Genomic DNA, 11,178 nt, shown 5'->3' on the forward strand with positions numbered 1-11,178 from the left:
AGCATTCACTTACACAAGACCGTTCTCACTCTCTCTCAGTCTATCTCACACACAGTCTCCTCTGCATTCATACATACACCCACTCACAAAAGATTGTTCTCACTCTCTCTCGATCTCTCTCACACACACAGTCCCCTCTACTTTCATACACACATGTGAAGATAGGTGAAAGCTGCCAGCCTAGCCAAATACAATTTTGTAGATAATTATGTCATTTGTAAATATTAATATAAGCCACAGGCTTGTTCTCTTAAATGGGAAAAAATGGTGTTAACTCTGCTGTAACAAAGCTGATAAGTCAATTCTTTGATGTCAAAACTCGGAGCCGATATGTCTGGATGAAGGAATTCTGTCTATTGTTTTGAGGCCAGAGTTAACGGCTAGAATTTGCATGTATAATTTCTTCTATTGTTCTGGTTCCTGACCCACTGCAAGATCAAAGGGGCTATTAACCTCTAAGAGTCTGTTAGCCTGGGAACCAGAAAGAAATGATGTAATCTGAAATGAATCAGTGGTACCATGTTATCAATTTAAGGACAGAAAGAATGAGAGCATTAGAGCAGTTGTCTTGAGAACATCCGACTCACCACTCTGCCTGTGGCTGTATGTAAGTAGGATTTTAGAACTGTGTTTTTTCTTAGATATAGCAAGGAATTAGGAAGATTAGACTAGTTTTTTTTTTGTGATGTCAAAACTTTTCTACTGTATTATTTTAAAGTATTTCTCTGTGATCTCTGAACTCTTGACTAGCACTGTGTAGTAAGAAGTATTGTCTTGTGTTTTTATTATTTATTATTAAATATTTTTAAACCTTTCAACTGTGGCTGTTTTGTGTACAGATAATTTAAGGTCTAAGGATACACTGCATGTATATAATGATACTGTACCAAGTCACTCCAAATACATCTTGACTGATCAGTTGCACTTACCATTTGGATAATAATATTGCACAGTATAATTGGATACCCTTTCATAAAGGCCTTTGAGTAGCTGATAAATATTAGCTGGGTGGTGGCAGTGATTTCTACTGTATAGTCTGGGTAAAAGGGGCACAGCTGGAGAACCTGTGCCAGCCTTCCCCAGGAGTGTCTGTGTGGTTGTATATAACTCTTATCTCGAAGTGTGTGTGTGTCAGTAACTTGGGCAGTGACACAAAGCACTGGTTGGACAGAAAGGGTGCTGGAGGTTTTAGCTTGCCCACTAGGCTGAGATCTGGACCCTATAGCTGTGCTAGTGGGGAATCTTATTGGGGACCTGGAGAGAAAGGGAGAAACCAGCCCCAGACTGACTGCAATATCTGTGTGCTCTTAAGGGAAATTGTACTTTACTGTGTGTATTGATTATCCTTTCCCTATATGGACTCCCCTCACTGGTATTAGTGGTGAGGATTGAGGCTCCTTGATTGCTGGGCCAGTGCACGGGCATCACAACACATTTAGTCACACAAGATAAATCTCGCTTTGTCTCTCACTGTCTTGATCTCTCTTTCTTCACACACACACACACACACACACACACACACACACACACATACGCACACAGTCTCTCTCATTTTTTTCCTTTTTTTGTTTTACATTTTATGTTCACTAAACAGCAGAACCACTGCCTAGCGAGCATAAAACAATGGCAGTCGTTATGTTTTTTGCAGTCGAAGCTCCAGAGCAACTTGACATACTGCTGTGAAGCGATGAACTCATTTGTCAGTGGGCATTACTTGCACATTAATACCCTGCTGGAGAATGTTCATTCTCCAGTCAGGGTGTTGATGTACAGTTTGCCCATTCTCTAAGTAAGCAATAATGCCCAACAGGGTGTGTGCTAATGTGTAATTAATGCCTCTCCAGGGATGTTGTGACACACACCCTGGAATGGGGTCTCTGTAAAATTGTTGCGTTTTACTTACTTATTTATACTTATTTTATTACTATATTTTTTATATATTTTGGATGTAAAATAATTCATCCACCTAATGTTTCTAAGTTGCTGTAGTACATGTAAATGCTGTTAGAGAAAGCATTTTTCATCCAAAATATAACATTTTTAAAAAATATCTAGATGTTTGCTTTATTTTTTTGGTCCCTTACTGCTAAAATGGTTTCTTACCAGTCATTTGGGGATTGAAGTCACTAAATAATAACATGCATTTGACTTTTAGACTTTATTTCCTTCTGAAAATTCATGATAGCACAAATCCTGTTAACTTACTTTTTTTTTTTTTTTATTTAAAATCTGTTCCTATTTAGGAGCCTTTGCCCCCCCTTTATTTCAGACTTTATTCCCATTTATTGAGCTAAAAGGTCGAGAAGCACGCAAACCTTTTGTCTGCTGCTGCTGCCAGTGTTCCATCTATCTCACTGTCTCTCCCTCTGTCATACAGACACACCTCCTTACCCTTCAGAAAATGCATCCTAACACAAGTCCTATTATTGCAGGCACTTTGTGATTTTTTAAACAGGAATATGGTCCTGTTTTGAGACTTTCCTCCCTCCTTTATTTTACTTTTTATTTGTTTAACTAATCTAAGAGAAGAGAGGTACGTAAACTACTTGAACGCTGTTGCTGCCAGTGTTGGATCGCTCTCACTCCTCACACTCTCACTCACACACACCTCACTTTCATGCACGCATTCTCACACACATAGACAGAAACATAAACACACAAGCAGAAACAGAAACATACACATACACACACTTTCTCTTTTATATTTAGATTTTACATTCACTAAACAGCAAAAGCACTGCTCAGCAAGTGTAAAATAACATCTCGATCATTCTCCCATTCACTCACATGCATGCAATATGCTCACACACACAGACATAAACACACACACACTTTTTTCTTTTTAATATATTTTACACTCACTAAACAGCAGAAGTGCTGCTTAGCGAGCATAAAATAATGGAGGCCATTACATTTTCTCAGTCCGAGCCCCATGGCAGCTTGATATGCTGCCGTGAAGCAGCAGACATGCTTTTTAGTGGGCGGTACTTGTACATTAATACCCTGCTGGAGAACGCTCATTCTCCAGTCAGAGTGCTGATGTATAGTAAGCCCGTCCTCTAACTTTATAAAATTCTGGATTAGAATCTGTTCACATTCTAGAAGGCAATTAAAGGTTTTTTTCATTTCCATTAATCTGTACTGCTCCAATTTATACAGACTGTAGGATTTATGGAAAATAATAAGACAAAATTATCGGTTAGAGAAAATGTAGGACTGAAACTAACCACATGGTAAAAACAAAGAGTTGTAATTTATTTAATTTATTTATGTTGCATTCATTAACTAGGAAATTCCAGACTGTGGTGCTCATTATCAGTGGAAGTCAGAAGAGAAAAGTCTCAAAAGATATTGTTGCTAAAAATAGAAAGAATTTTTTGATATTAAGGGATCAGCATTGACTCACACATTATGGTTTATACACTGTAATGAGAGGAGGGGGTTGTCTACCAAAAGTGATGATATAATTTTCAGCATTTAGTTTGAGCACATTTGTAGTACACCGAGAGTTATCCTCCCCACCTTATTACTTTGGCATAGAGGCTACTAATCAAACACAGGTGATCTGCAGCACCCACAGGACTTCATCCACATGAATCACACAGCTAACATTCATGCTTCAGAGAGCGTTCCAGGAGAAACAGCTGTTTGGGATGATCCTATCACTTCAGACAACAAAATCGTTTCAGATACTGACAATGGAATGTAACTTACAGTGGAAGTGGAAATGCAAATATAGGGGACTGCATTCACTTTACAGCTTCCTGGGCAACTGGGTAAGGATGGTGCATTCATTTAGTATCTTGCAATTCTGCAGCTAGTTTCTGGAGCTACAGTATGTGAGAATCAGATTAGTACTAAACTATGTGAATGGTTTCAAAGCTTATCTGATAAATAAGCAGATCAAGGGCAGACACTTATTCACAGACAGTCTGATCATACCCAACTACAGACTAAATAAAAGGTAGAATTTTAAAGTAAAAGGGCCTTTTCACAAAATAACTGATTTATGTGAGAGGCAAAAACAGAGTTTGCACTTTAAGTACCAGCACAGTGGTTTGTGTTAACAAAAAAAAAAAAAAAAAAAAGCTCCCGCTCACCAGGCTGAATAAAGAGAAGGTCACAGTGAGCTGCCTGTCGGGCGCTAGGATCCGCCACATAACGCAAGCACTCAGGTCACTCCAAAGCAAATACAAATATGACTCAGTCATTGTACATGCTGGTGTGAATGACCTGAGACGTACCTCCCTGGACTACATGAAAAGAGACATAGAGGAGCTCTCTGATCATGTAGCCCAGGCTGGTATGACCCTGACCTTGAGCAGCATCTTACCCTCACCTAGAATGATGCCACAGTACAAAGACAAAATGATCGATTTTAACAATTGGCTAAAATTTTGGTGTCATTCAAAGGGGATCCAGTGTCTGTCAGCCTGGGATGACATGCTCGACAAGCCACGTTGCTTCGCTAGGGACGGCTTACACCTGTCACCACTGGGCTTTCGGATATTGGCAAAGGCTCTTGCCACCCCCATAGTGCCTTTTTTAGGCAAGGCTCAAAAGTCAAACCCACCCCCATAGACAGCACAAGGAACAAGAAACTAAGGGTAATGCTGCTAAACGCCAGAAGTCTTAACCTCAAGATGCACGCACTCAAAGCTCTCCTCAGTATGGAGAACATCGATATCTGTGCAGTGACAGAAACCTGGTTCAAGGCTCCAGAGAGCACCCCAGCACTACCAGGCTATACCTCATATCATGCTTTTCGGCCCCAAAACCCGGAGGGGGAGTTTCCATATTTATCAAGGATATCCACACCTCCAGGTTAGTGGCATTGCACGAAGTATTGGAGACCATCCATGTGCAACTAACAGTGGGCAAGACTGCTTTTCAGTTTATAGCATCCTACAGACCACCCTCTCAAAGTCAGGAATCCCATTCGGCTTTCCTGAAAACATTAGAGAACATGAAGATCTCTCCGAACACCATTATATTGAGCGACTTCAACTACCCAAACATTGACTGGAAGCACTACTCAAGCCCCAGCACCTTAGCCCAAAGATTCCTGGAAATTATAAACTCAAATGCTATGGAACAACTAGTCACCACTCCCACAAGAGGGGACAACATACTAGACCTGATCATTACCAACATGGGGACTCTATGCTCCACACCAGAAGTATATCCCTCATTGGTAAGATCAGACCATAAATTAATTTCACTGGATGTCCACATCCCGACCCCACCCCAGCCCAGAAAACCACAGTGAAAAACTTCTCAAAAGCGAACTTCTCACTTCTCAAAACCGAAGTGGAATCCTTCAAGGCCCCAGGGCCAGTGGAAACTACAGCCCAAACTGCAGAATCCTATATAAATGCATTCTACGGACATCTCCAGGAATGCATGGATCATGCTATCCCAAACAAAACCAAGACCCAATCATCCAAAGGCAGGCATCCAGTCTGGTGGACCCCTGCCATAAATAAACTGTACAACAGAAGGAGGAAGCTACTACATGACAGAGCAAAATCCCTAATAGGGAAGGCATCTCTGATCAGTACTAGCAAAAGATTACAATCCCTCATAAAATCCTCCAAGGCCAGCTTCGAGAGAAAAATTGCACAGGACACCAAAGACAATCATAAGGCTTTTTTCAGTTATGTTAGAAACCTGGGATGCAACTCCCAGACTTGTTCTGAGTTGATTCTAAACGACAAAAATACACTGAACCCACAGACATCGCCAATATCCTGGCAGACAGGTTCAGTGCAAACTTCTCCACCCCCTCCCCCCCAAAAGAGCAAATATCTATCCTGGCAGAGGGCTGCCTCCCAAACATCTCAGATGCTCAGGTGAAGGCTGCCCTCTCCAAAGCAAAAAAACACTGCTTCCATGGGACCAGATGGCGTCCCAGGTTGTGTCCTACATGAACTACAAGAGGAACTAATCCCTCAAATAAAACAGCTATACAATCTCAGCCTCACTACAGGATATGTGCCCACAGAATGGCTACAGCAACAGTGGTCCCACTCCACAAAGGTGGAGCATCTACGGACCCTGGAAACTATCGCCCCATAAGCCTGACTAGCTTAGTCTGCAAGGCTATGGAGAGGATCATCATGGAGCTCATAAACAAAGACATTGGGGACCTACAGACACTAGATCCTACCCAGTTCGGCTTTGTCAAGGGCAGATCCTGCCTTTTGAACCTGCTTGACTTCTTTGAAACAGTCACCAAAGCCATAGATGAAGGGAAGGTAGTCCACACAGCCTATCTGGACCTTGCAAAGGCATTTGACACAATACCCCACTGGCATCATAGATAAGCTATCCAGCTTAAATATAAACCCCTATGTCACAAGATGGGTCGCAAACTGGCTCAAAGACAGAACCCACAGAGTGAGAGTTGCTGGAGCCATGTCAGACTCAAAACCGGTCACAAGTGGTGTCCCACAGGGTTCTGTCCTGGGACCACTCTTGTTCGGTATATACTTTTCCGGTACAGGCAACGTGGGAGGACTATGGCTCACCAAGTTCGCAGACGACTGCAAACTGGGCGCCATAATCAACTCTCCAGCTGACACAAACATCCTTCAAAAGGTCTCACAGAGACAGATAACTGGTGCCAGCACCATGGTTTAAAGCTAAATGCCAAAAATGTATAGTCATACCCTTTGGCAAAACAATGTGCCCACAAATTACCACATAGGCGAAACCCATTAAGTACAGAGAAAGTTATTAGGGACCTGGGGACCCAAGTTGATAGCAATCTCTCCTTTGAAAACCACATTGCCAAAGTGGTTAGAAAGACCTTCTACATAGCCCACCTCATCACGAAGGGTTTCACATCTAGATCAAGAGAGGTAATCGTGCCCTTTATTCATCCCTCATCAGGCCCATCATAGAATACAATGCCCCTTTTGGGATGTACCTTACCCGACACCTGCAGCAATTAGAAAGACCCCAAAATATCTCACCAAAAGGATCAAGGGTCTCAAACAGATGCCATATACTGCTCGGTTAAAAAATCTCCAGCTCTACTCAGTTGCATACCGCCTACTTCGAGGCGATCTATGCCTGACATACAAAGCTATGTCAAATCCAGAATTAATGGACATGCTCCACCTCAGTAAATCTAAATCCCTTAGAGCCACACGCTGAGGGACTTGAACCTCAGCACAGAAATAAATAGAACTTGCTGGAGGGACAGGTTCATAACCCAGAGGCTCCCTTCACTCTGGAATAGAATTCCAGTTCATGTGAGGCAGAGCACCTCACTGAATCTCTTCAAGAAGAATCTCGATAAGTGGATGGGGGATCGTAGGTTTGTCCCAGGGATTACTCCCGTGTCACTATTAGACAGAGGCACAGTAAACTAAACCTTAAAAAAGGGCACAGTATACTCAAATCAAGGGGTGGCGTAAGCCATACAGAATCGGGCTAGGCTTATAATTGCCCCAGGGCAGATAGCCTAGTATGAACCTGTGAACCTATAAATAAATAATGAGGCTGGAAATGAACTTTCAAATGCACTAGTGGTTTTCTTAAACCTATTGTAAATATTTCTACGCTATCAGAAAAACTATATTGTTTTGTAAGTCCATAAGAAGCAAAATCCTCTGTAAATTAAAGATTATTTAATTCTCACTTTCAGCATCTTCCTAGTGATACTCAGTAAGGTAAAAACCAACATCCTGGAATTTAACAGTAATCTTGGAATAAAAATGGTCTGATATTTTCTGTTTTCTGCATGCCAGAAGCAGTTCATAATCAGATGAGCCTAGGCTTTGTCACTAATAAAAAGGATGAAGAAAGATCTAGAAGTATTGAACTTATTCTAAGTAGTTAAATTATTATTATGAAAGGGTGGCACAGAAATTACCCGATATACCATATTACAAGGATAACAGGGAATAGGATGTGTTAGAAAAAAGGCAAAGTTTGAGAGAACCATAGCCTGAAAGTAGAGAATGTATGTTAACTTTCTTGGTTTAGTGTACTTTACATAGTGTACTCCTTTAAGGACAGCTGACTGACTTTAGTGTGGTCAAACACTGCATCACAGATTAGCGGCAGGAATCACCCTCCCCACCCCCATATATCTGTTACCTTCTTAGTTATACTGCACTCATTTTCCTCTATAATCTAGAGTGCACCTTTGCCTCTTCCTACCCATCCTGCCCACACTCCAGCTCCCTGAATTACACAATACATCCCTGATATACTGACTATTTTGTTTGAATTTAGTCTAAGGTTACTTAACTGCCACATAACTACCTTTCACCCATATAGGATGCATAATGCAGTAATAGGCTCTCTTTCACATAACACTGATAGTCTCCCAAACTCTCCAGTGTCTTGGACTACTGGCTCAGTTAGACACCACACCCTCTATCATCTCCCTCCCACCCAATTAGTTTCACACCACACATATCACTTACAAACCAACACCCTTCACCACACTCTTACTATCACTCATTATTAGTATATAAAACCCACTTTCTTTAAGATACTACCCTTAAACACTCTTCACCAAACATGAACTATAAACAACAGTCCCACTTACTAAAGGCACTACTCTACCTATGTACTATCATCACCTTTCTCCTGCTCTCCTACTTCTCTTACCACACTCCACTACATATGAGTACCCTCCCCCCACAATGGCAAACCAAACCTCTATCCACTCCCCTGAAACTTTGTAACTTCCCTATCACACCACTAGACCTCACCTCCTCTAGATCAGCCTCTTACTCCCACTACAAACTGTCAGTCAGAACTAACCCTCACTCCTCATTAAAACAAACTAAATTACTACACAAACTAACTAAACTGTATCTTCACCTACTCCACAAACTCATTCGCTGTGGTGACATTCACCCTAATCCAGGCCCACCACGACACTCTACACAGACTCTAATCAGCCAAACCCCCTATACTATAGACTTACCTCCTCTCTCCTCTTCATTAACATAAATGCAAGAAGTATACTTAACAAAATCCAGGACCTTCACATCCTTCTAGGTGTATATAAACCAGAAATAGCAGTGCTAACTGAAACATGGCTTAAACCAGAACACCATAATAATGAGATTACAGCCCCTGGCTATAACATAATACGCAGAGACAGAGTAGAGATAAAGGGAGGTGGCATAGCGATATTGATCCAAAATCATCTCACCATTGAACAAATTGATTATAACACCCAAGAAATCAAAGATGTTGAACTAATCCTTGCCAAATTAAAACTAAACTCAAACAAACATATCATTATTGCAGGTGGCTACATTCCACCAGGCAATAACACTACTATAATGGAAAACCTGCTAAACTGGATCTCAAACTCCATGCCCCAAGAAACTGTACTATTAGGTGACTTTAATATTGACTGGCTGAACTGCTCTAGCCACACTCCAAACTACCCACATTAACTTCCATAGATTTACTCAAATTATATCCACTGAAACCAGAACAGACAAAACCTCGAAAGGCGAATCCATCTTAGACTGGACTCTGTTATCTGACCCCCACTCTAGCAGGGCACTCTGGCTGTCTACCTGACAGTCTAAGTGATCATCAACCAGCCTTCCTAATTCAGAACAGACACCATTACATAAGCCAACCCAACCTCAGAGTAATACATAACAAAAAGACCTTTAAAACAACTGACTTCATGAATTCACTACAAAACTACTATCTCTAGATGACGCCGTACAGTACTTTAACTCCACTTTCCTGCAAATCCTAAACTGTCATGCCCCCTCCAGAACTATAAGACTAAAAGCTAACTATGCTCCATGGCTAACTAAAGATACTAAGACTTCAATGAAAGAGAGAGAGAGATCAGGCCTGGAGTCAATATCAAAAGAACAAAACCAGTAATCTGAGGCATACCTACCAAGAACTTCGAAACAAAGCCAAAAAACAAAATCAAACTAGACAAAAGTAACTACTACAAAAACATGCAGGAAAAATATGCCAACAACCCTAAGAAATTTTGGGCTACAATAAATGGCATAATACACCCAGGTAAAACCACCACCCCAACCCCAGTACTACCAAACAACCATGACAACATTCCCACACAATTTAACAAGTTCTTTACTGAAACAGTCGAAACCCTTACCAATGCCCTCAATACCACTAGCAGCCCTATACCAGGTGCTAGCAAAACCCACCCTACTACTCAAAACAATATCACCAACTTTTCCCTACACACTGTACCCACTAAAATTATTTCAAAGCTCCTTAAGAAACTCAAACCAACCACACTAGCTGCTGTCACCCTACCAGCCAAATTCCTTCAGATAGCAGCAGACGCCATAGCCTATCCCATGTCCATCCCCATAAACAGGTCACTTGCAGAATTCAAAGTCCCCACCCTGTGGAAAATATCACACATTATTCCACTGAACAAAGGGGGCAACTCCTTAGAACTCACCAACTACTGCCCAATCGCAATACTCTCACCTCTATCCAAGATATTAGAGAGAGTTGTACATTCCCAACTACTTCGGTACCTCTTAAAAAACAACTTAATCTCCAAAACTCAGCATGACTTTAGACCATCCCACAGCACCACCACAGCATTACTATCATTTACAGATATAGTTAACCACAATAGAAACAAGATACTATTTGTATCTTCCATTTTCTTAGACTTATCTAAAGCCTTTTACATGGTAGACCATAACATTCTTCTCCAAACTCTATCTACCCTTAGCCTCAGCTCCTCCACTATATCATGGTTTACTAGCTAGTTATCTGGTCGGTAGCAGGCAGCCCTATGGCATGACCAGCTGTTCCCCCCTGCTACCAGTATCCATAGGTGTCCCTCAAGGATCCATCCTTGGCCCACTATTGTTCTCACTATTCACCAACCAAATCAATTCCTCCTCACTCACAGCATCAGAAGTACAATACACAGATGCCACCACCCTTATAAGTGCCTCCCCCACCTTAAAGGAACTGCAAATCCTCACCCAAAACACTTTTACTCTAGCCGAAACATGGTTCACAAACATCAAACTTATTCTTAACCCCAAAAATACTAAATTAATTATTTTCAGCCCAGGTCATGCTCCCCCCCTCAGTAACACTTTCACCATTCACTCCAAAGATAACATTCAAATCACTCCAACTGCACATACTAAACTGTTAGGTGTAGAAATAGACAAT

The sequence above is a fragment of the Protopterus annectens genome, chromosome 10.part0, assembly GCF_019279795.1.
Source record: "Protopterus annectens isolate FY-2018-M chromosome 10.part0, PAN1.0, whole genome shotgun sequence".
Taxonomy (NCBI): domain Eukaryota; kingdom Metazoa; phylum Chordata; order Ceratodontiformes; family Protopteridae; genus Protopterus; species Protopterus annectens.